This window comes from Anastrepha ludens, chromosome X, assembly GCF_028408465.1.
Source record: "Anastrepha ludens isolate Willacy chromosome X, idAnaLude1.1, whole genome shotgun sequence".
NCBI classification, from domain to species: Eukaryota; Metazoa; Arthropoda; class Insecta; order Diptera; family Tephritidae; genus Anastrepha; species Anastrepha ludens.
In genome coordinates this window covers 94,109,456-94,136,813 of record NC_071503.1, presented here as the reverse complement: position 1 = coordinate 94,136,813, position 27,358 = coordinate 94,109,456, and the positions used below count along the sequence as shown (strand labels likewise).

At 40.6% G+C, this 27,358-nt stretch overlaps 1 protein-coding gene across 3 annotated transcripts in view; it reads left to right on the top strand.

The window, feature by feature from the left end:
• The first annotated feature begins 336 nt into the window (after positions 1-336).
• Positions 337-27,358, top strand: part of LOC128869333 (mediator of RNA polymerase II transcription subunit 26) — a 90,835-nt gene continuing 63,813 nt past the window's right edge. For 2 of the 3 annotated variants that reach the window (XM_054111867.1, XM_054111865.1), the window contains exon 1: positions 337-503. The gene's annotated coding sequence lies outside the window, so the exon portion shown is untranslated. Of the gene's footprint in view, positions 504-609; positions 668-27,358 lie in introns of those variants that run through there. The other variant, XM_054111866.1, reaches the window with a different exon arrangement.

Here is a 27,358-nt window from a genome sequence, read left to right as displayed (position 1 = left end):
CGGCGTTTATTTTGATGTTTCTCCTTACATTCGTTATTCTAATTATCGATGACACAGAAGACACAGGGTTGTATGTCGAAAAGTATTGTTATTATCTAGAACTATTTTATAATCTCAGATTGTGGGAGAGATATTTTGTATGGGAAATCGCGCTCGTTAATTACGGATTTTGACTTAAGCGCGAAAAAGTAGATCATCTACTTATATGTGAACGTATTATTAGACCTACAACCTCGGTAACTCGTTAAAGTAATAGGAAAGATCAATGACTTAAAGAGAAAGGTGTGAAACCCCCTAATGAAATTTAACATACTAGTACTGTAAGTACAACTCTGCCATTCACTAATTTCATTCGCTTTGTTGTTCATGTCGCTTTCCTTCCGCCATTACGAGATAGATTGTTTTGCGCTGTAAGGGCATGCGGGCTAAGAGTAATATTAATATTTTCTAAATTTGCTGTAGATTTAAACGTGCGGAAAATTGTACTAAGCAAATAATAAAACGTATGTTTAAAATCAATTATATCAATGTAAAAGTTGGGATTTACCTGGTGGGTTAGATATTGCATTAAAAATATTTCGATTATAAATAATATTCGCAGTCATTTAGGAGGAATTGACAATGCAACAATCTGGTGAATTTTATGAATTTCAGTGCAAAGTGCTAAGTATGCTCAGTGTTTAAATATTGAATATGGGACATTTATTCTCAAATAGCGTCAGCCTACAATATATATATTTGCGTTTTAATTATTGCTTTCATCAATGGTATTGTTTTAGTAATCATATAATAACAAAAATGCGTTTGAAAACGATTTGTCTGAGATGTTAGCCGGAGTGTATAGTGAAAACAGAGGCAACTCTAATACATGAATGAATAAAAACTTCACATACGTGTACTTCGTGCGTTAAGAAATTTAACTTATTACAATTAATACACGAGAGATGCCAAATCATAAAGCCACAAGAAAATTTTTGCTTACACTGATATTTTCAAAATATTAGAATTTCTGTGTTTACCTTATTTTTCATTCTTGTATTTAAAACAAGCAATTTATTGGTTTAAATCGTATGTGTTATATTTCAGTTTAATAATACTCTGGTAATTGATTTGTTTTCTTTTTTATAGGGACGGATCATATTTTGCTAGATCGAGTTGCCGTATTATTACACATTTACATATATATATACATTTATATATACATATATTTATATGTATATATATAGATTTATATACATATATTTATATATAATAGCTATATATGTTTTGAATTTGAAAGACCGACTGGCGTTCGGTAACTCGTTTAATCTAATGCAAGTAGAGATGTCTTTCAACCACTGTTTAATATGCTATTATTATTACATAGAGTTAATTAATGCTTTAACAACAGAAATGCCTCCCTTAAACTTTTGTAACACCATTGCTACAGCTGTTTTAATAGTAAATGGGGCGTCACCGTCTAGAATGTAGAGAAAACTTCTTTAAAGGAGGACATGTGCACAACAGTTTGAAACTACCATATAAACAGAAAATTGTTATAGGGAAACGAAAAATTTTATATTGATGTCCCATAGTTTGAAAAGAAGAGTTATATGGGGAAAACTTTTGTATAATGTATATCGCTTTGAAAAAAAACGGTTAAAAGGGGGAGAGAGGGATATATCCCCATCTTAAAACTGAAAACCGCGCCCTTCAGAGGTTTATAGTTTTTAAGTAATTTATTGTTAAATTTGAGCAATTTAGCGAAAAGTTGGTGTTGCCAGGCACCTGATATAAGATCGAAGTTCGCATGCATTAATGTTCATTGAAATACTTCGAATACAAGTATAAACAAGTAGACACGCGAGTTAAATAGGTACTTTTGATGTATTAATAAAAAAATATATTTTATTCGTATCAAGATGTACTTAGATCAATTCTAAACTGAAGTTCATATGCTTCAGTATAATAGAAGACTAACTTATTTCTATGCTTAATCGTCTATTTATTGGCTCTGGTTTCTTTTGTTTATTGGTTGCTGATAATGTTCAAAAGGAATCTTTTATTTTCTATTTGCTGATAATGTTAAAATAGAAATATACTATTTGCTGATAATATTTAAATAGGAATATTTTGTTTACTATTTGCCGATAATATTTAAATAGGAATGTTTTGTTTGCTATTTGCTGATAATATTTAAATAGGAATATTTTGTTTGCTATTTGCTGATAATGTTAAATAGAAATATTTTGTTTGCTATTTGCTGATAATATTTAAATAGGAATATTTTTATGTAAACTACTGATTCTGTATCATACATTGGATGATGTCATCGGTACAGTAGTGTGTTTTCTGTTACACTAACTCTCCTCCCTCTTAAAATTAAGTGTCCTCATTTACAATTTGGACTCTAGTAATTTTTGTTTTCTTTCTTCATGGTCTTTTTGACATTGTATTAGTGCTCCTTGATAAAGTATATTCCTTCTCCTTACTCTAAATTCTAATAATAGTTTGGTTATTGTGATTAATAGGGTTATAATTAATATAGTTATAAATGTAGCCTTAATTGGATTTTGTTCAATTGGTACAAATATGGATGATATTTCGTCTAGATTATTGAACTTGTATTCTGATTAAGATTCTAAGTATTCTAATATATCTAGATTTTCTTTATGCTTTTTATGGAGTATTTTTTTTTACCATAGTTTCCTTAATGTTTATATATTCTTCATTATTTAATGTTATATTGGGTTTGAAATAAATTAAAAAATCTCCATCTAAAATCTCGTTGTTTAATATATTCAATCCGCTAATAATAATGTTTCCGTTACCATAATTAAGGGGTTATACGCAGTTATGAAGCAAATAAAAGACGGGTTGTCAAGGATTTATCCTGAAGAAACTGCAGAATATTTTAATTTGAAAATTTTTGGCGGTTATAAAAGCATCCTTCAAGAACGTAACCAAATTTTTTATTTATGAAAATGTTGATTATAGAGCGCGCTGCGGGCGATTTCTGGAACCTCCTTTAAAAAAATACGATTTACGGATAACATCGTAACTCAGGATTGGATTATCTGAAATCAAAAAACCAAACAAATTTTGTTAATATATTAGATTATCTAGTAATTAATCGTTCGGCTAATCAAAATAGTGAATTTTCACAAAATGGCAGCTTTTAAAAGAAATGATTTCGATTTTTACGTTAAAATTTGGCCGTAAATTGGTTATAAAATGGAAAATAAGTATCAGATTTACAAAAGGAACGATTAATTACTAGAAAATGTATCTTTAAAGATTGAGTTAAAACGGTTGACCGATCAAACAAGCCGTTTTCGAGATATCGTGTACACCGACTTGAAAAATGCCGTTTTGAAAAAAACACGTTTAAAGTTTCAATACCTACCTTAAAACGTGCCGAGGCATCTCTACATATTTAGGTATAACCCCGAAAGTATTGCTTAGATCTACTTCAAATTTCGTGCGTATACTTTTGAATATATGTACATTACAAAAATGCAATAAAAACAAAAAAATACCAGTCTAACGGTTAGACGCGATAGAAGTGAAACCTTCCGTAAAACAAACTGAGAGGGAATGAGACGAAAGCAGCATTAGGAGCGGGATAATTATAGGTTCATTATAATATTGCTATAAAGTTCATATTTTATTTTCTTCATTTTATTGTTATTCAATGTTTTCAATTTCAACAAATGATACGAGTGGCTTATGATAGCAAAAATATGATACAAATGCTTTGGTTTCGATGTTGTCAACATATCTTTGAAATACCGCGTCACTTGTTGTTTTTTTTTCTGTCGATATTCACGACACTTTTCTGCATTATTTTTCGGCATAATTGCGGTAAATATTTAAAAATGAAAATATTTACGAATATAAAAATACGGACGCAATACAGCACACGCGATTACTATTATGAGCGTCGTAACGCGTATAATACACAGACGTACTAACATACACGCAAACATTCGTAGGACGCTTGGTTTGAATTTTTTATACATATGTATGTATGCTATACTATGGCCTAGCCTATGTACGTACCTACATATTTGTGTTCTGAACTTCCAGCAAAACAATGCTTATTAATATACACATATGCATCTACATACAACCGCACACACAGGCCACTCACTTTATTCCTGTAAATGTGTATGTCGTCCAAAGCTAAAATTCTATGCCTAGCGACTACAAGAACAAAATGCATTAATAGGCGCAGGCGTAGCGGCCATCATCCTAGTTGCCATAGCGCTGAACAGTCGCGGCAGCGCCGAACAGTTTCAACTATTGTACTGTGCAACAAAAACTCATCATCAAAAAATTGATTTATAAATTCGAGCTGATAGTTCAAAGAGCAAGTACTTTCATTCATAAAACGAGCCGCCCATATGCTAATTTTTTCGACAATTCGAAAATAGTCAATATTGGAATATTTCGCGTAGAATTATTTGCCAATATTCAATTTTTGTCAAGTCGAGTGCCCGCGGCTCCGTAAATATGTTTGCACCCATATATGTATGTAAATATATGTTTCTAAATGCTCGACAACCGCAGCTGCCTGTTCAAGGTTACTGTACATTAGGCCGGGTCGATTTGTGGGAAGGCAAAAAAATCGCCCATTGCTCTGTGAAAATCATATTCTAGGGATCAGAATAAAAAATTTTGCCGAAGGAACCATACCTCTAAAACGATTTCTGATGTCCCCCAATATGGGTCGAACTTTTTAGTTTCTTTTCTATAACTCACATTCATTCATTTACATATGTTCTGACTAAATAAATTTCTTAAGAGAAAAAATAGATAATATTATAAATAAATAAAAATAAAGAAAAAACATAGCCATTTAGCTGATTTTTTCATGTAAAGGCCAAAAATTGTGATATTTTGAAATTGGGGGACATCAGAATTCGTTTTAGAGGTATGGTTCCTTCGGCAAAGTTTCTTATTTTGATCCCTAGAATACGATTTTCATAGAGCAATGAGTGATTTTTAAATCGACCCGCCCTACTGTACGCGCAATGCTGTGCCTATGAATGTGCGCTGTGCCTATGAATGCGCACTGGATTTCTTGAGAAATTTTACCGTATGTTTTGCTTTGGCGAGGCATATGTACATACACACAACATATATACATATATCCGCATTTATACATACATATATAAATTCACAAATTTAAATTTGCTTATGCCATCCTTCTGTGTGCCTGGTAATGAAGAATTTTCTATACATACATATATATACGTATATCTTTTTTCTTCTTCTTTTTGGTGTCGCTTTTTCGTTTCATCGAGTCTCAAATCACTCCCAACGATTCTAAAGAAGTTTTCACTTCAAAAATCGATTTTTTTGAAAGTCATAACTGCGTATAACCCCTTAACGTAAATAATATCTCCTTTCTTGTAAGTAATTTGTTTGTTCGGTGCCTTCTGTTGGGTGATATCTCTTTCTTGATTATAACGAATTCTATTTCCGATGGCTTTATAGTCGTATCCTCCTCTGTTGAAAAACACGTCCTCGGGTTTATGTCCTGTGACCGAGTGAATGGTTTTATTGTACTGTCGTACTGCTTCGAATATCACCTCTTCGTGTTTACTTTTGGTTTCCTTTACTAGTAAGTTAGTTAGCTCCACTATTGTGCTGTGCGTCCGCTCTACTTGACCGTTCGTTGTCGAATGTTGTGGTGGCACTGCTGTGTGCTGTATATGTAGTCGATCGTATAGGGATTTTGCTATTACATTAACGTATGTCGGGTCGTTATCGGTTGTTAGGTTCGTTGCGTATGGGAATATTTGTGATAGTATTTCATTCAAATATATGTATGAGTTTTTCCTATCTGGTATTTTTCTTATATAGCAGAATTTTGAGTATCTGTCTACTGTAGTTATAAATGTTTGGTTGTCCATAAAAAATGTATCCATGTGCAAATGTGTACCTACTTCATTTGGTATTGGTGTTTTTCCGTAAAGTAATTTATTCGGTCGTCTGTCGTATTTACATTTTTTACATATCTCACATATTTGTGCTGCCTTCTTTGCCATATCTTGCATGTTAGGCCAGTAATAGCTCTCAGAGAGTTCTTTTATATTATTTCTATAATTTCTATGTGCTCTTCTGTGTATTTGTTCAACTATCTCATTCTGTTCATTTTCGTCAGTGATGTCTCTGAGTAATGCATTTGCTATTACAAAAGTAGTGGTTGGGAAAGTTTGTACTAGTGTAGTTTTTATTTGATATAGAATTTCTTCGGTAGTGATTATGGCGTTAATATTGTTTGGGTGTAGTACGCCTTTAATATCACTTATCAATTGTTCTATAGTGGTGAAGTATATGGTGTGTCTAAATTTTCCGAATATATTTTTACTTTCTATTCTTACTAATCCATTGTTAGTTTGGATAATAATTTGATTATTAAAATGGTTTAAGCTAGTGCCTACCCTTCTTATGGTTTCAGTGGGTGAGCTGAGTTGAGAGTGCTGCGATTCTGAGTCGGTTAATTGATTAATTTGTTGCCGACTTAGTGCATCTGCAACGATGTTTTGAGAACCTGGTTTGTATACCAGTTTGGCACCGTATTCTTCTATTTGGTTTTTCCACCTTTTTAGTTTATTATTAGGGTTTTTCTCTGAAATAGAGTAGGTTAAGGACTGATGATCCGTGTAGATTGTAAGGTCTGATCGTCCATATAAATAGTTCCTGAACTTTTGTAGTACCCAAATTATGGCTAATAACTCTTTTTCGTTTGTGCTATATTTTTGTTCCGTCTCGCTTAGTTTTCTGGATATAAAACAAATGGGATTTTTACCTTGGGATAACACAGCTCCTATGGCAAAATTACTTACGTCCGTGGTTAAATCAAAGGGTTTATTGAAATCTGGCTCAAAGAGTTCGACTTGTGCTTGTAATTCCTTTTTTAATATATTCATCGCTTTTATGGCTTCCTCATCTAATTTTATTTGCATTTTTTCACTTTGATTTTTCTTTACGAGACCGTTTTCTCCTCGTAAAAACAATGTTAGGGGTTTGGTAATCTTGGCGTAGTCTTTGATGAACTTTCTATAATATCCTGCTAGTCCTAAAAATGATCTTAATTCTTTCAGATTCATAGGCACAGGGTAATTTTTTATGGTCTAAATTTTTTGTGGGTCTACGGTTATTCTGTTATGTTTAATAATATGTCCTAAATATTCAGTGCTGTTTTTGAAAAAATGAGATTTTTCATATGAAATCTTCATATTTGCTTGACGCAGTGCATTTACAACAATTCTTATGTGTTCCATATGTTCATCGTGTGAGGATGAATATATTAACACATCGTCTATATATACATGCACGAATTTTCCTATGTAATTCCTTAATATGTTATCTACGCATCTTTGAAATATTGAAGGTGCGTTCTTTAGTCCAAACGGCAGCCTTAAGAATTCATATTTTGCTCCGTTTATGCTAAAGGCTGTCTTTTCGGTGTCTGACTCCTTGATTTTTATCTGATGGAAACCTGCTTCCAAATCTAGGGTTGTAAAAACAGTTGCTTTACCCAAATTCTGTATTGTCATGTTGACATCAGGTATGGGATATCTATCGGTAATGGTTTCGCTATTCAATTTCTGGAAGTCTATGACCGTTCTTCTCTTAGGGTTTCCTAACTCGTCAGTTCCTTTCTTTGGTACTGTCCATACGGGTGAGTTATAGGGACTTTTACTGGGTTTAATTATATTATTCTCTAGCATTTTGTTTATTTCTTTATTTATAAAATTATTGTCTGAAAAGGGGTAAGGGTACTGTTTCGTCCATATTGGCTCTTCAGTTTTAGTGCGGATCGTCGCTTCAATTGTTGTTGTAAATGGTAAAAAAGGATTTGTTTCCTCATTAATTCTCATAATTTCTTCAACCTCTTTTTTATATTTGCTCTCATCTATTGTGAAATTTACTTGACTGACATCCATTTCTTTTTTCTTCTGTTCTGTTCACCTGACATACATCATTTTATATTCGAACAGATCTATCTTAGCTTTCATTTCTCTCAAGGATTGTTCTCCTAATATCATATCGAATTCTTTTAATTCTTCGATTTCAAAAAATACTAATTCTTGTCCTAGCATTCTTATCTTCTTGGCTGAGTTTATTGTGTTTGAACCATTCAGAGTTCTACTAACAAATTTTTTAACTGGGAAGGTCTTTCCATTTGGAATATTTTTCCTAATATAATTTAATGTCGAACCTGTGTCTATTAAAACCAATAGTTTTTTATTATCATGTAAAATAATCTGAAGACACGGCAGATTATTTACTCGTCTAAAAAAGTAGCTCTATTTTCAAATTCACTTTCATATTTATTTACCTTTAATGACTGATCACTATTATTATCCGTTATTTGGTTGAACCTTTGTAGTTTCTGCGGTGCTATATTATATCTGGATGACGTTGGTTGGTGGTTTCGTTTAAATGGTTCTCCTCTATTGGGATTGAAAGGTGCGTATCCTGCTCTTTGTCGTTGTTGTTTCTGAAGGGATTCGGTTGATACGATTGCTGTTGTTGATGCTGATTATTCGTGGGTTGCCGGAATCTTCCTATTGATGTATCCACGTCCATTGGTGTCGGGTTTGGTCTTTGCATATGGGGAATTGGTTGAACTCCTGGTTGATACCTCCTTTCGTTTTGTGGGTGTTTGGGGTAGTTATATGCTTCTCGTCGTATCGGATTGTTCTGCCTTTTATAAAGAATCTCCGTGGCAATTGCGTATGCACTTTCTAAATCTGTTGGTTTTGCTGCATATAATGTGTGTAGTATCGGCGTAGCTGTAATCTAGGCGATTGAGTATTGCTTGTAAGTGAAATACTGTGCCATGATTCTGTAGAAGAGTTGCTGGTTCTCCTTCGATCTTCGTGTGACGTATTATAAATAATGCATCGTAATATGGTTTGGTATCACGAAAGGCTTCTATGGGACTCATTGCTGATATAATGGTTGCCCTCCATGTCCTGTATTTGGATGTGTCTCCGTTGAACACTGGTAGCCGTTCGAATAGTCTCAAATTTATTTCATTTGCATTGTTTATCCTGGGACTTATGGGTTGGAATTCTTCGATATTAGGTACTTGCGCTTGCTGCAGCTGGGCTAATTGTGCTTCTACAGTGGCATAACCTTGTTCCAAGGTTACTAACCTTGCTTCCATAATGATTCCTCTGCTTTGGTCAAACACTTGTAATCGCTTTTTGCGGAAGAGGTCCAGTTTTATTTTTGGTTCTCCTTGTCCTCTTTTTCAGGACGTGTGGAATTTGATTTTTTAGGAGTTCCTTTTATTATTCACTTATTGAGCCCCCAGTTAAATAGGTACTTTTGATGTATTAATAAAAAAATATATTTTATTCGTATCAAGATGTACTTAGATCAATTCTAAACTGAAGTTCATATGCTTCAGTATAATAGAAGACTAACTTATTTCTATGCTTAATCGTCTATTTATAGGCTCTGGTTTCTTTTGTTTATTGGTTGCTGATAATGTTCAAAAGGAATCTTTTATTTGCTGTTTGCTGATAATGTTAAAATAGAAATATACTATTTGCTTATAATAATTAAATAGGAATATTTTGTTTACTATTTGCTGATAATATTTAAATAGGAATGTTTTGTTTGCTATTTGCTGATAATATTTAAATAGGAATATTTTGTTTGCTATTTGCTGATAATGTTAAAATAGAAATATTTTGTTTGCTATTTGCTGATAATATTTAAATAAGAATATTTTTATGTAAACTACTGATTCTGTATCATACATTGGATGATGTCATCGGTACAGTAGTGTGTTTTCTGTTACACTAACTCGCGTGTAACTGTACATTTAATGAAGTTTAGAAGAAAATATTGGAAAACTTTAGTATAATGTATATCGCTTTGAAAAAAAAAAGGTTAAAAGGGGGCAATAGAGGGGTGTATCCCCATCTTAAAAATGAAAACCGAACCTGCCGGAGGCTTATAGTTTTTAAGTAATTTAATGTTAAAGTTCTCTAATTTAGCGAAAAGTTGGTGTTGCCATACACCTGAAATGAAAACGAAGTTCGCACGCAGGGATGTTCAGTGGAAGGTTCATTGTAAAACTGCAGTATTTTTTGCTGTAATTTAAAGTTGAGAAATAATTTTGAAAATAAAAACATACAACTCATTTAAACTTAAAAACAATGATATCAAGCGTATCACAAAAAATAATAAAGTAATTAAAATTAAATTAATTAACACAGTATTTTTGCGTAGAACTCCTTATCGCGTGGGCGGCCTTCGGCCGCGTTTCAAAAAAATAACCCTCATCAGTCCAACTCCGGCTACGCAATCCACAGTATTTTTGCATAAAACTCCTTTTCGCGTGGGAGGCCTTCGGCCGCGATTCAAAAAAATAACCCTCATCAGTCCAACTCCAGCTACGCAATCCACAGTATTTTTGCGTAGAACTCCTTTTCGCGTGGGCGGCCTTCGGCCGCGCTTCAAAAAAATAACCCTCATCAGTCCAACTCCGGCTTCGCAATCCACAGTATTTTTGCGTAAAACTCCTTTCCGTGTTAAAACAATTGAACCCAAAATTAAAACGTCATATGCGTGTAAGGAGGCACAATAACGCCCATCCCCATCATTAACACTAAACTCAAGTACTTAATTTTTGTTTTCATTTGCAGGCATCCGGCAACACCATACTGTTGTCATTCCAATCTTCTTCTTATTCGCGTTTAAAATTGGAAAGTGATTGCATGGGCAAATGAATTTGCATTTAATTTTAATAGAAATAATTAAAATATTAGCATAAAAATCAGTAAAAACACGCGTGTGAGTGTATATTTGGTGAATTTTAGTGAAATGTTAAAAAATATAGAGTGTAATGTGGCAAATTATAGTGAAGTTCCCGAGGGCATTTGGAATGCAAATAATTAAAAAATTATTATTTCCCGAATAATTTAAAGTTATAAAGAGTGTTCCTTAACACCTCACCAACATCTCCACCAAGTTTCATTAAAAACAACATTATAGTTTGCCAAATATTCCCAAATATACATTGATCTAAATTCCAGCCCAGTATTTTTGCGTAGAACTCCTTTTCGCGTGGGAGGCCTTCGGCCGCGCTTCAAAAAATAACCCTCATCAGTCCAACTCCGGCTACGCAATCCACAGTATTTTTGCGTAGAACTCCTTTTCGCGTGGGCGGCCTTCGGCCGCGCTTCAAAAAAATAACACTCATCAGTCCAACTCCGGCTACGCAATCCACAGTATTTTTTGCGTAAAACTCCTTTCCGTGTTAAAACCATTGAACCCAAAATTAAAACGTCATTTGCGTGTATGTAGTAAGGAGGCACAATAACCCCCATCCCCATCATTAACACTAAACTCAAGTACTTAATTTTTGTTTTCATTTGCAGGCATCCGGCAACACCATACTGTTGTAATTCCAATCTTCTTATCCGCGTTTAAAATTGGAAAGTGATTGCATGGGCAAATGAATTTGCATTTAATTTTAATAGAAATAATTAAAATATTAGCATAAAAATTATATTGAAGCTCCCGAGGGCATTTTGAATGCAAATAATTAAAAAATTATTATTTCCCGAATAATTTAAAGTTATAAAGAGTGTTCCTTAAGACCTCACTAACATCTCCACCAAGTTTCATTAAAAACAACATTATAGTTTGCCAAAAATTCCCAAATATACAGGGTGGCTGATGAATTTTGCTACATTAAGAAACTCAAATAACTTTTTTTTTAGTGTATGGAATTCATTTATTTATTTTTTTCAAGTTGAAGGTCATTAAATTTTATTAAATGTAGCTTAACTAGTTTTAAGAATATTGAATTTAATGGGGGGCATATGCTCGTTGACACAAGTGCGTCATCTTAGTAAAAAGTTGTTCATTGCTGCTTTGAGAGTTGCGACAGGAATAGCCGCAATTGTTGCCCGAATGGATTGTTTTAGTTCATCCAAATTTGGTGGCTTTGTTTTATAAACTTCTTGTTTACATAAACCCCACAAGAAAAAGTCAGGTGCAGTAAGGTCAGGCGACCTGGGGGGCCAACGAAATTCGGAGTTTCTTGAAATCAGTTTATTGGGAAATTTTCGTCGCAACTCTGTCATAACAGTCTGGGCTATGTGAGACGTTGCCCCATCTTGTTGAAACCACACAGAGTTGAAAGGAATTCTCCTTCGGCGTAGTTCTGGATAGAAAAATTCTTTCAGCATTTTCAAATAACGGTCTCCAGTAACCGTAACGGTGTGACCATTTTCTTCAAAAAAATAAGGCCCGACAATACAGCGTGAAGAAACCGCACACCACACTGTCACGCGAAGAGGATGCAATTCCGTCTCGTGGAGTATCTGTGGGTTAGAAGTATTCCATATTCGACAATTTTGTTTGTTCACATTGCCGTTTAAATCGAAATGGGCCTCATCAGACATGAAAAGGCAGTTTAACATGTTTTGGTCTTCTTCCACCATTTGCCGGATCTTCTGGCAAAATTCCAAACGAATCGGCTAGTCTGCTGCATTCAGTTTGTTAACCATTTGAATTTTGTAGGGAAATAAGTCTAAATCTTTGTGCATTATTTTTTGCAAAGACTGTCGGCAGACACCAAGTTGAGCAGATAAGCTTCTTGTTGAAACCCTAGGATTGCTTTGTATAGCTGCAGCTACAGCAGCGATCGTTTCCTCCGTCCGAACTGGTGGGTTTCGATGATAAGGCCTTCTTGCAACTGTTCCTTGCTCAGCAAAATTATTCACCAGTCTCATTATGGTCCATCTGCTCGGGGGATCGCCGCCAAACATCCGCCTGTACTCTCTCTGTACCAAAACTACGGACTCCAGTGCGTGATAGCGGCGGACTATCCAAATTCTTGTTTGCGTGTCCCAGTTATCCATTTTAATAAATTTTAAAGATCAATCTGCAAATTAAAACAAAAATGGAACAGATAACTTAAAAAGAAAAAAAGTTATTCAATTTTTTTTTGGTAGCGGCTTTCATCAGCCACCCTGTACATTGTTCTAAATTCAGAATAATGTATATTGGGCAATTTTTGGCAAACTATTATGTCTTTATTAATGAAACTTGGTGGAGATGTTAGTGAGGTGTTAAGGAACACTCTTTTCATAATATTAATTTCATAATTATTTGCCTTCAAAATGCCCTTTGGAACTTCATTATAATTTTCCACATTACACTATATATTTTTAAAACTGTTTTTACTTATTTTTATCCTTATATTCGAATTATTTTTATTAAAATTAAATGCAAATGCATTTGTCCATATAGTCACTTTCCAATTCTAAACGCGAATAAGAAGAAGATTGGAATAACAACAATATGGTGTTACCGGATGCCTGCAAATGAAACAAAAATTAAGTATTTAAGTTTAGTGTTAATGATGGGGATGGGGGTTATTGTGCCTCCTTACTACATACACGCATATGATGTTTTAATTTTGGGTTCAATGGTTTTAACACGGAAAGGAGTTCTAGGCAAAAATACTGTAGATTGCGTAGCCGGAGTTGGACTGATGAGTGTTATTTTTTTGAAGCGCGGCCGAAGGCCTCCCACGCGAAAAGGAGTTCTACGCAAAAATATTGTGGATTGCGTTGTCGGAGTTGGACTGATGAAGGTTATTTTTTTGAATCGCGGCCAAAGCCGCCCACGCGATAAGGAGTTCTACGCAAAAATACTGTGTTAATTAATTTAATTTAATTTTAATTACTTTATAATTTTTGTGATACGCTTAATATCATTGTTTTTAAGTTTAAATGAGTTGTATGTTTTTATTTTCAAAAATATTTCTCAACTTAAAATTACAGCAAAAAATACTGCAGTTTTACAATGAACCTCCCACTGAACATTCCTGCATACGAACTTCGTTTTATTATATGCGTTTTTATTGTTGTTGTAGCAGTACCTTTGCCCTGTCAATGTAGTGTAATCACCAGTCGTCTTCGTCTAGCTCATCTAACGGTAGGCCCAGGAAACTGGCTGTTTCGACGGGTTGGGTCCAGAGGGAGAGAGTGTTAGATGAGTGGGTTTGATGGGGCATGTGAAAAGGTGGTTAGTGTTGTGCGGGGTGCCTTCACATGCCGGACATATGTTTAGTATGTCTCGGAGTCGATTCTGGATAAGTTGGAGTTTAACGGGCTACAGTATCCAGAACGTAATTGAGCCAAGGTTACGCGGGACTCTCGGGGAAGCTGGAACTCTCCGTCTGCAATTGGTGGTCGCTGGACTCCGATAACGGCATTCGGAGGTCGGGAGCTTAAAAAGGTGGTAAGGGTCTCCCGATGAATGTCGTGGATTGCCTGTCTGTACACTGTCCGATCCTGGAGAGCAAGCTGTCAAAGGTGACTCCCAATATTTTGGGGTTGTTAACCGTCGGTATTGGGGTATCATCGACGTGTACCTAAAGTTGCAGCTTGACCTCCTTTGTCCAGGTGGTGAAAAGGGTCGCCGTGGATTTAGTGGGAGAAAGTTGTAGGTTTCTCGCAGTGAAGAAGCGAGAAAGGCAGGCGAGGTAGTCGTTTACTTTGGAGCATAGGCCATCAATGTGATTGTCCGACGCCATTATCGTACAGTCGTCGGCGTAGGAGACCAGTGAGATTTCCTCTGGTGGCTGGGGGAGTTTCGGAATATAGAAATTAAAAAGCAAGGGTGAAAGGACACCACCCTGCGGTACTCCTTGCTTTATTTTTCTCTGTTTAGATGTTTGGTCTCGAAATATTACCGACGAGTGACGACCACTCAGGTAGTTCGCGGTCCACCTCTTCAGCCCTGGCGGGAGTGTCGACTATAAAATGTCATCTAGTTGCGTGGCGTGGCTGACTGTATCGAAAGCCTTTTTTAGATCCAACGCTACTAGGACAGTCCTCTCGCACGGGCGGTTTTTGTTGAGTCCGCGGTTTACCTGGGTGTTTATCACGGTGAGTGCCGTGGTGGTGCTGTGCACTCTTCGGAAACCATGCTGGTGTGAGGCTGGAGTCAGCTGTTCTGTAAGGTGTGGGAGTAGAAGGGCTTCAAGAGTCTTCACTACTGGGGAAAGGAGAGTTATCGGACGATAAGACTCCCCTTGGTTGGCGGGTTTCCCTGGCTTCAGTAGTGGGACCACTCTCCCTAATTTCCACTTATCAGGAATGATGAGAGTGGCCATAGACAGATTGAAGACCTTGGTGAGAAATTTTACTCCCAGTGGGCCCAGGTTTTTCAACATCAGCATGTTTAGTCCGTCAGGGCCAATGGCTTTAGTGGTTCCATGAGTTTGATGGCCCTCTTAACCTCGTCGCTGGTGAAAGCAAGCGGTGTACTGTTGTGTGTTAGTTGGTGCAACCGTCGGGTAGCACAACGTTTTGGATCTGTCGGCCGGAGGATGCAGAATAAATTGCCGGCTAAAGTAGCTCGCGCATCTCTTCGTATCCGACGAAGTATGACCGTTGAAGGTGATATCCACCTTGTCGTTGCGCTTCGTCGGGTTCAACAGGGACCTTACGGTGAACCAGAGCTTGCTCACACCAGCGGTGAAGTTGCAGGACTTCAGATGCTCTTCCCATTTAGTCCGCTTGTCCAGTTGCCGGATCTCCGAATTGAGATCCTTTATTCGAGGATCCCCGGGATCGCCCTGGCGTAGGCGAGCACGTTCGTTCGCCAGAACAGCTGCTTCAGCTGGGAAATTGAGGCGTATGTCCCGGATCCGTCCAGCGGGTATGAAGCGAGCCACGGCGGCTGTGATCACCTTGCGGAATGCACGTTCGCCTACGCGCACATCGGTGAGAATGGGTAGAGCGGCAAAGATGTCCTCAGTAAATTCCGCGAATCTGGTCCAATCAGCTTTGTTGAAGTTGATGTATGACCAATGATCCGCGGAAACAAAGGTTTCTCGATCAAGGTGATAATGGGCAAGTGGTCTGATGCAAGCGATAGCATAATCGCCAGGTTATGCTATTTATCAGAACTGCGCTAGCTATTGTGATGTCAGGCGAGCTGCTGCGATTGCCCACTACCTTAGTGGGGGCGTCGTCGTTTACAGTGCTGAATGTGGAATCGTCTATCTGCTCTGCCAATTGCTGTCTCCTACGATCATTTGGCAGGCTTGAATGCCAAAGATCGTGATGCGCATTAAAGTCACCTACTACCAATCGGTTTTCACCCTTGATGAGCACACCAATATCAGGGAGATATCCTGCCGGGCAGCAGGTGACAGGGGGTATATAGATATTACAAATTTCGAGCTCGGAATCGCCTGACCGGACAGCTATACCTTGACATTCTAAGGTTCTGTCTCTGCGAAATGAGACGATACTGCACTGTATGGTGGACTATGAACTCTAGGCCACCACCGTTGACGCGCACGCGGTCCTTTCTGTGCACATTGTAGCTGTCCCTGGTGATCAAGGTGCAGTTTTGTCTCTTGGACCGCAGCTATCTTGATACCATGTCGGCTCATGAAGTCGACTATCTAGTCAATCTTACTCGTAAGTCGGTTGCAGTTTAATTGTAAGAGTCTTAAACTCATCGTGAGTGGTCGTAACTTAGGGGGTGGGGACGCGTGGTGTTCTTTGCGTAGGTCCTGTTGCGTGTTCCGCAAAAGCTGTTGTGGCCTGATGTTGAAGAGTGGTCGCGCCACAGGGGGTGGTTGTGCGCAGGCCAGAGCACCTCCGAAAATGGCACCAGCCATTGCAAGAATTGCACTTGACTGTTGTCAGGTTCCGAGGAACTACGGTTTGACACACGGAACAGACTGTGCGGGGGGCCAAGAGCTGCTGGTTTGTCCCCGCACTGGGGTAGGAGCAGGAACGCTGTGGATCAGTGGGGGAGTTGTGTTCTGCCTGAGGGAGCCTTACCGTTAAGTTATGGTTGGTGGCGGCAGTTTGTCGTGCCGGCATTGAGGACGGTATCGCCGTTGAGGCAGGGGCCGCATGATGGAGGGAGCAACACGTGGCCACATACCTTATGGACCACTCCCTACGAGTCTTAAGGCCTGAACAGGGCTTAAGGTGGCACCACCCGTTGCACTTATTGCACCTAACCGAGGTGGTGCCGTTTGTGGCAGATGCAGCAGTAAAATACCTCTGGTCCAAGGTTGGGTTGGACACCAGCCCTGAAGAGAAGTACTTCGTTGATATACGATACACTAGACAGGGCTAGTGTACTGGGGCGGCAGCCCTTGGTCGGGAAAAACCCGAGTCATTTCGGTAACGTAGAACCGGCTGCCATGGGGACAAACCAGCAGCTCCTGGTCCCCCGCACAGTCTGTTCCGTGTGTCAGACCGTAATACCTCGGAATCTGGTATCAGTCCAATGCAATTCCTGCAGTGGCTGGTGCCATTTTCGGAGATGTTCCGGCCTGCGCACCACCCGTGAGTGGACAACTGTCTACGTTGCCCCCTGCTGCAGAGCTCTGCACCCACTACCGCCCCCGGAGGCGCGGCCGCCCACCACCATCAGGCCGCAACAACCACAGTGGATTGCGCAGCAGGTCCAACGTAGACAACCCCACGCGCCCGCACCCCCCGGATTACACTGACCTCACCGAGAAGCTTCAAGCTTCTCCAGTTTAACTGCAACGGACTTACGAGTAAGGTCGACGAGATAGTCGACTTTATGAGCCGGTACAGTATCAAAATAGCTGCGGTCCAGGAAACAAAGTTGCACGCTAGGTCATCTCTGATCACCAGGGATGGCTATAACGTGCACAGACACGATCGCCAGCGAGACAATGGTGGTGGCCTAGCGTTCACAGTCCACCACACAGTGCAGTATCGTCTCATCGATGAAGGAATCGACCGCAGGGACAGCACCTTAGAATGTCAAGGCATAGCTGTCCGGTCAGGCGATTCCGAGCTCGAAATTTTTAACGTATATATACCCCCTGTCACCTGCTGCCCGGCAGGATATCACCCTGATATAGGTGCGCTCATCAGAGGTGAAAACCGATTGGTTGTAGGTGACTTTAATGCGCATCACGATCTTTGGCATTCAAGCCTGCCAAATGATCGTAGGGGACAGCAATTGGCAGAGCAGATAGACGATTTGACATTCAGCACTGTGAACGACGACGCCCCCACCAGGGTAGTGGGCAATTGCAGCAGCTCGCCTGACCTAACAATAGCTAGCGCAGGTCTGATAAATAGCATAACGTGGCGACCTATGCTATCGCTTGCATCAGACCACTTGCCCATTATCGTCTCGATTGAGAGACCTGCCGACTTCGTTTCCGCGAATCACCGCTCCTATTTTAACTTTAAAAAAGCTAATTGGGCCGGCTTCGCGGAATTCACCGAGGACACCTTCGCCGCTCTTCCCATCCCGACTGATGTGCGCGTAGGCGAACGCGCATTCCGCAAGGTGCTCACAGCTGCTGCGGCTCGCTTCATCCCAGCTGGATGTTATAAGGACATCCGTCCTCATTTCCCAGCAGAAGCACCCAGTTTAGCAAACGAGCGTGACCACCTACGTCAGGCCGATCCCGGGGATCCCCGCATAAGGGATCTCAATTTGGAGATCCGGCAACTGGTAAATCAACACAAGCGGACTAAATGGGTTGAGCACCTGAAGACTTGTAACCTCACCTCCGGAGTGAGTAAGCTCTGGTCCACCGTTAGGTCCCTGTCGAACCCGACGAAACACAACGACAAGGTGGCTATCACCTTCAACGGTTGTACTTCGTCGGACCCGAAGAGATGCGCGAGCTATTTTAGCCGGCTGTTTACACTGCATCCTCCGGGCGACAGAACCAAACGTCGTGTTACCAGAAGGCTGCACAAACTGACGAACGACAGTGCGCCACTTAGTTTCTCCGGTGATGAGGTTCAGGGGGCCATCAACAAGTCGAAATCATCGAAAGCCATTGGCCCTGACGGACTAAACGCGCTGATGCTGAAGCATCTGGGACCCCTGGGAGTAGGATACCTCACAGGGGTCTTCAATTTGTCTCTGGCCACTCTCATCATCCCTGACAAGTGGAAAGCAGGGAGAGTGGTCCCACTATTGAAACCTGGGAAACCCGCCAACCAAGGGAAGTCTTATCGGCCGATAACTCTCCTTTCCCCAGTAGTGAAGACACTTGAAGCCCTCCTACTCCCACTCTACACGACACACCTGGCCCGAGCCCCACATCAGCACGGATTCCGACGAGTGCACAGCACCACCACGGCACTCACCGCCATAAACGCCCAGATAAATCGCGAGCTTAACCAAAACCGCCCCTGCGAGAGGACTGTCCTAGTAGCGTTGGACCTAAAGAAGGCTTTCGATACAGTAAGCCATTCCACGCTACTAGATGATATTTATCAGTCGACACTCCCGCCAGGGCTGAAGAGGTGGTCCGCGAACTACCTGAGCGGTCGGCACTCGTCAGTGATTTTTCGAGATCAAATGTCAAAGCAGAGGAAGATTAAGCAAGGCGTACCGCAGGGTGGTGTCCTTTCACCCTTGCTTTTTAACTTCTACATCTCGAAGCTCCCCCAACCACCAGCGGGAGTTTCCCTGATCTCATACGCTGACGATTGCACGATAATGGCGTCGGGCAATGACATCGATGGCCTGTGTTCCAAAGTGAACAACTACCTCACCGACCTTTCTCGCTTTTTCACTGCGAGGAATCTCCAACTTTCCCCCACCAAGTTCACGGCGACCCTATTCACCACCTGGACAAAGGAGGTCAAGCTGTCCCTTAAGGTAAAAGTCGACGAGACACCAATTCCGACTGTGAATAACCCTAAAATTTTGGGTGTAACCTTTGACAGCTTGCTCTCCTTCTCTGCACATACAACCGCAATTGCCACTAAAGTCCAAAATCGCAACAAGGTCCTCAAATCGCTGGCCGGCAGCACTTGGGGCAAAGACAAAGAACTGTTGCTTTCGACATTTAAGGCAATTGTCCGGCCGGTTCTAAACTATGCTGCGCCTGTCTGGTCGCCTGGTACTAGTGATTCGCAGTGGATAAAGCTTCAGACATGTCAGAATACCGCCATTCGGACAGCGACCGGGTGCCTCCTGATGTCACCCATACAACACCTGCACAACGAGGCACAAATGCTCCCAGTCGCGGAGCACAACAAATTGCTCAGCAAGCAGTTCCTGCTGGGGTGTTACCGCAGGTTTCACCCCTGCAGACACCTGCTTGAGCCTGAGCCGCCTCCCAGGCACGTCAGGAGACACCTCCTCAACTACGCTGACGAACTCCAGGACAAAACTGACCGAAACCTACTGGACCGGACAGTATTTAGACAGTCAATAAACGACATTCACCGGGAGACCGTTACCACCTTCGTGAACTCCCGTCCTGTGAATGCCGTAATCGGAGTCCAACCACCACCTATTGCAGATGAAGAGCTCCAGCTTCCCCGTGAGACTCGTGTAACATTGGCACAATTACGTTCTGGATATTGTAGCAGGTTAAACTCCTACTTATCCAGAATCGACCCCGACATACCAAACACATGTCCGGCATGTGAAGGTACCCCGCACGACACTAACCACCTCTTCACATGCCCCCTCAATCAGACTCAGCTAACCCCCCTCTCCCTCTGGACCCAACCTGTCGAAACAGCATGTTTCCTGGGCCTACCCCTTGATGAGCTAGACGAAGACGACCGATGATATACTTACACTGACAGGGCAAACTATGCTGTTAAAACAACAACAACAACAACAGAAGTACTTCGTTCCCACGATGGTCGGTTCTACATAACCGGAACGACCCGGATTTATATCCGGCCAAGGACTTGCGTGCTGCAATGGATTGCTCCTGTGACGAAAGATTGGGGGTGGGATACGGTACACTAGGCAGGGCTAGTTTACTGGGGTGGCAGCCCTTGGTCGGGAAAAACCCGAGTCATTCCGGTAACGTAGAACCGGCTGCCATAGGAATGACGCGTTAGTGGCCTTCGCCCTCGCTTCCAAAATATAACTCTCATGTGTCCAACACCGGCTACGCCATCCACAGTATTTTTGCATAGAATTCCTTTCAACGTTAAAACCAATCAACCCAAAATTAAAACGTCAAATGCATGTGTGTAGTAAGGAGGCACAATAACCCCATCCCCATCAACACTGAACTGAAATACTACATATACATAGGTATGTTCATATTTTCATTTTTATTTGCAGGCATCCGGCAACACTAACTTTCAATTCCAATTAATTCTTATTCTTATAAGGGTTGGTCCTGAACCACTCCCTGACATCTCCACCAAGTTTCATTAAATAAGACGTTATAGTTTGCCTAAAATTGCCCATGTTACATTATAGCAAATCCCGGCCTTTCCCGGTGAGGAAATGATAAAGGATTGGCATTTAATTTTCACCGAAATGTTTCGAATACAAGTATAAAAAAGTAAAAAAAAAAAACGTGAGACTGTACATTGTATGAGAAAAAAATATGTATAATATATTGTAATGTACGAAATTATAGAGAAGTTGTCGAAGGCACTTTGAAAGAAAATATTTGCAAATCTATTGTTTTAGGAATATTGGGAGTTACAAAGGTTGTTTATGCTCCACTCCCTAACATCTTAACAAAGATTCATGAAATAAATCATTATACTTTACCCAAAAGTGCCATGTTTTCGTGTGGAAACGTTGAATGTTTTGTGCTTTTACTCAATGCTTGTGAGTGGTTGACTTTAGGCTTTTTTTTTTTTATTTTATTTATATATATTTTTTTATTTTTATTTATTTTATTTACATATTTTTTTTATTTTATTTATATATTTTTTTTATTTTTATTTATTTATTTTTTTTATTGTTACTAGGGATCTCGACACAAAATTTCTGATTGCTTTCAGTGGTCAAATTCAATAAAATTCTCAATCGATATAGTAAATTGAATGATTCATCCCATGAAATATTTTAACTCAAATGTTGCCAACATTTGTGAAGCAATGGGCTGTAATTTTGCATGATTGGCAACCAATTGGTATTTTTATGTGACGCTCATTGGCAGTGGACGTTTTCCAAAACGTATGTTTGCAATGTAAAAGTCTCGCATCAATAAATAAACTGTCATATCATATCTCTACATTGCATCCGTAAAATATTGATACTTTGTAATGTTATGCCTTGCAAACCTGTTGACGTTTTGGAACAGTTTATTTACTTTGAATATTAAAAATTAAATATTAAATAAACTTGTCTTATAATGATAAAAACAATTCCATTAAAACTTTGCAAAAAGGATTCACCCAGGATATTCGCGTCAGTCTTCCCTTTTTATCGTATAAATCATGCAGTGTTTTCAAACAATCAAGAGCGCGAGCACAAAGTTCGTACTGGCTTACTTGACAGCATATTTATAAAGATGATAACACTAAATTCCAATGCCAACACTTAGAATATTGCCATGCTATTCCATAAAACTTATTTATTTATTAATTTTTTTAATATACTTGCAAAAAGTAATTAAAGTAAAATAACTGTTTATTTGAAATTAATGTGTACTTAATACTTTTTGCATATTGCTTAAGAATGACATCGACAGCTTCGAGAAGAAGCTGCGGCATAGCCGAGGAACTTAACCAATGATTTCTTGGGTCATAGGAAACCTCACCTTTGCATAAAACATTGGTTGATTGCATCTGTTACCCTATGTATTGCACAAAATTGTGCCATGTATCAGTATTACCGTAAGGTCTCTCATTTCATAAATGAATTCATCATATTATTTTTTACGAATATATATGGAGGTTGAATTAGTTTTAAAGGTTTTTTTCGAAGATTTGGGGCTTTATTGTGAAAAAACGGTACAAAATATTTTATTCGAAGTATTGGCCATCGCTAGCTACAACTTTCGCCCATCTTTCGGGCAATTTCCGGATGCCGTTTCTCCAAAATTCTGGCCGCTGCTTGGCTATCCATGACTCAACCCATATTTTGGTAGCCTCGTACGAGGAGAACCGCTGGTCCGCCAAATCGAGACTCATATGCCGGAACAAATGATAATCGGAGGGAGCTATGTCTGGACTATACGGCGGGTGGGGTAACACTTCCCAGCCAAGCGTTCCAAGGTATTTTTTGACAGGTTGAGCAACATGCGGCCGAGCGTTGTCATGTTGCAAAATAACCTTGTCGTGCCTTTTTACCGTTTCCGGCCGTTTTTCTTTCAATGCCCGGCTTAAACGCATCAATTGCAGTCGGTAACGATCCCCCGTGATTGTTTCGCCCGGTTGGAGCAGCTCAAAATATACGACGCCGACCTGATCCCACCAAATGCAGAGCATGATTTTCTTGCCGTGAATATTCTGCTTGGTCGTCGACGTTGATGCGTGGCCGGGCAAACCCCATGATTTTTTGCGTTTTGGGTTATCGTAGTGGATCCATTTTTCGTCGCCAGTCACCACCCGATGCAAAAAACCCTTCCGATTTTGTCGCTCGATCAGCAATTCGCACGTAAAAAGTCGCCGTTCGACGTCGCGCAGCTTCAACTCGTACGGGACCCAATGTCCTTGCTTTTGGATCATTCCCATCGCTTTTAGACGCTTGCAAACGGTTGATTTATCAACGCCCAATGATTCAGCAAGCTCTTCTTGGGTTTGGCACGAGTCCTCGTTTACCAATTCCCCCAATTCCGCGTCCTCGAACTTTTTGGGCTGGCCAAGACGCTCCTTGTCTTCGGTGTGAAAATCACCACTTTTGAATCGTCGAAACCAGTACTCACATGTTGAAATCGACGGAGTATGGTCTGGGTAGGCCTCCTGCAGCAATTCACGGGCTTGGGCTGTATTTTTTTCAAATTGAAGCAGAAAAGCAAAGCTTCCCGCAAATTGCGTTTCGACGGCACGAAAGTTGACATACTCGGAGCACGAAAACACTGCGTTGTTTATACTTCAGCGAAATGACAGATACTGATAAACAAAGCCTAGGGATGAGGCTTTGTCATGAATATATATTCAGTATTGCCAACGCGATAAAGTGATAAATAGCGCCATCTGTGTGTCACCTTTAAAACTAATTCAACCTCCAATATTAAAATTTTGTTCTCTTATATAAATTGTGTAAAGTATCAAGTATGTTTATAAACTGTGAGTTACGAATAAATTGTGTGACCACTGTATATGTGCGTATTTCTATGTTCTTTTGAAAAACTAAATTTGGTTACAGATAATAAAACTATTATTATTACAGATAATAAAATGTGGATTTTATAGACAGTATACAAGTTTGAAATTCAAAATTAATAAAAGAAAAATTTAAAGAAGTTATATGCATATATGGGACAATTTAGCAAAGGCTCAGTTACATCTTTCATTCGTATAGTGTTACACACATATTTACTGATGCAACTATGACCTACCCACGACTCATCGCCTTCTCATATCTATATACTTGAAAATTTAAATTTGAAAAGGTCGAGCCATGAAGCACCAGGAGATTTGGTGGCTCCTAAAACACTCAGCCAGAAACCATATTTATGGAGTCTACACATAGCTTTTATTGCTTCCTGTTTAATCTTAAGATCCAGGGGGAGCAAATCAAGCATAACATTTAGAGCATCACCAGAGGTTGTACTCATGGCACCCGTGATGCATAAACATACACTTCTTTGCAGCCTGTATAGTTCCCGGATAGTGGACTTAACCATTCTCCGTCGCCACCAGACCACAGAAGCATAAGTGATGATTGGTCTGATAAGTGCTGTTATATCCATAGGACCACCGTTGTTGTTGTTGTAGCAGTATCTTCGCCCTGTCAGTGTAGTGTAATTACCGGTCGTCTTCGTCTAGCTCATCTAACGGTAGGCCCAGGAAACTAGCTGTTTCGACGGGTTGGGTCCAGAGGGAGAGAGATGTTAGGTGAGTGGGTTTGATGGGGCATGTGAAAAGGTGGTTAGTGTTGTGCGGGCTGCCTTCACATGCTGGACATATGTTTAGTATGACGGGGTCGATTCTGGATAGGTAGGAGTTTAACCTGCTACAGTATCCAGAACTCTCGGGGAAGCTGGAGCTCTTCGTCTGCGATAGGTGGTGGTTGGACTCCAATAACGGCATTCGGGGGTCGGCAGCTTAAGAAGGTGGTAAGGGTCTCCTGATGAATGTCGTTAATGTCCTGTCTGATCCTGAAGTGGTCTGTCTGTTTTGTACTGGATCTCCTCCACGTAGTTGAGGAAGTGTCTCCTGATGTGCCTGGGAGGTGGCTCAGGCTCGAGCAGGTGTTTGCATGGGTGAGGCCTACGGTGACACCCTAGCAGAAACTGCTTGCCGAGCATTTTGTTGTGCTCCTTAACAGGGAGAATGTGAGCCTCGTCGTGTAAGTGTTGAATTGGGGACATCAGGAGACATCCTGTCGCGGTCCTAATGGCAGTATTCTGACATGTCTGAAGCTTTATCCACTGCGAATCACTAGTACCAGGCGACCAGACAGGCGCAGCGTAGTTTAGAACCGGCCGGCCAATTGCCTTAAATGTCGAAAGCAATAGTTCTTTGTCCTTGCCCCAAGTGCTGCCGGCCAGCGATTTGAGGACCTTGTTGCGATTTTGGACTTTAGTGGCAATTGCGGTTGTGTGCGCAGAGAAGGAGAGCAAGCTGTCAAAGGTTACACCCAAAATTTTAGGGTTATTCACAGTCGGAATTGGTGTGTCGTCGACTTTTACCTTAAGGGACAGCTTGACCTCCTTTGTCCAGGTGGTGAAAAGGGTCGCCGTGGACTTGGTGGGGGAAAGTTGGAGATTCCTCGCAGTGAAAAAGCGAGAAAGGTCGGTGAGGTAGTTGTTCACTTTGGAACACAGGCCATCGATGTCATTGCCCGACGCCATTATCGTGCAATCGTCAGCGTATGAGATCAGGGAAACTCCCGCTGGTGGTTGGGGGAGCTTCGAGATGTAGAAGTTAAAAAGCAAGGGTGAAAGGACACCACCCTGCGGTACGCCTTGCTTAATCTTCCTCTGCTTTGACATTTGATCTCGAAAAATCACTGACGAGTGCCGACCGCTCAGGTAGTTCGCGGACCACCTCTTCAGCCCTGGCGGGAGTGTCGACTGATAAATATCATCTAGTAGCGTGGAATGGCTGACTGTATCGAAAGCCTTCTTTAGGTCCAACGCTACTAGGACAGTCCTCTCGCAGGGACGGTTTTGGTTAAGCCCGCGATTTATCTGGGCGTTTATGGCGGTGAGTGCCGTGGTGGTGCTGTGCACTCGTCGGAATCCGTGCTGATGTGGGGTTGGGGCCAGGTGGGTCGTGAAGAGTGGGAGTAGGAGGGCTTCAAGTGTCTTCACTACTGGGGAAAGGAGAGTTATCGGCCGATAAGACTCCCCTTGGTTGGCGGGTTTCCCAGGTTTCAATAGTGGGACCACTCTCCCTGCTTTCCACTTGTCAGGGATGATGAGAGTGGCCAGAGACAAATTGAAGACCCTTGTGAGGTATCCTACTCCCAGGGGTCCCAGATGCTTCAGCATCAGCGCGTTAAGTCCGTCAGGGCCAATGGCTTTCGATGATTTCGACTTGTTGATGGCCCCCTGAACCTCATCATCGGAGAAAGTAAGTGGCGCACTGTCGTTCGTCAGTTTGTGCAGCCTTCTGGTAACACGACGTTTGGTTCTGTCGCCCGGAGGATGCAGTGTAAACAGCCGGCTAAAATAGCTCGCGCATCTCTTCGGGTCCGACGAAGTACAACCGTTGAAGGTGATAGCCACCTTGTCGTTGTGTTTCGTCGGGTTCGACAGGGACCTAACGGTGGACCAGAGCTTACTAACTCCGGAGGTGAGGTTACAAGTCTTCAGGTGCTCAACCCATTTAGTCCGCTTATGTTGATTTACCAGTTGCCGGATCTCCAAATTGAGATCCCTTATGCGGGGATCCCCGGGATCGGCCTGGCGTAGGTGGTCACGCCCAGTCTCTTCGAGGCGAGCGGCTAAACGTCGCAGTGTTTTACCAGTAGGCGTTGGACGGCGAGGAAATCTGCGACGAAATTTACGTTGTGCCAAAGTCACCGACCGATTATTGGTCAAATAAATAGTCAGCAATATTCCGCGTTCTGGAGCAGTGTAGCGTAACATTGTTTATTAACGGTTATTTCGCATGTGTTTACTAAACTAATGTCAAAACAGAACTGACATTAGGGACCAATCGCAAAATGTATAGCATTTTCTGATAGGAGGATTACTTTAGCGCCACCTGTTATTTTAAATTATTTATTTCATGGGAAATTTCGCTTGTTTACAACGGAGTCTGGAGCTAAGTTAACAATAGAGTGGGGAGCATTGCAGTAATTGCATTACATAAGTGTGGTAAAAGGGCAAGTGAGATTTACGCATTGTTGAAAAAACTTAATAATTCGAGAATATTTGTTTACTGCACGATCAATCGTTTTTTCCAAACGTTTGAAGTGACAGACTAAAAAAGAAGTGGTCTTCCTCCGGTGGTTC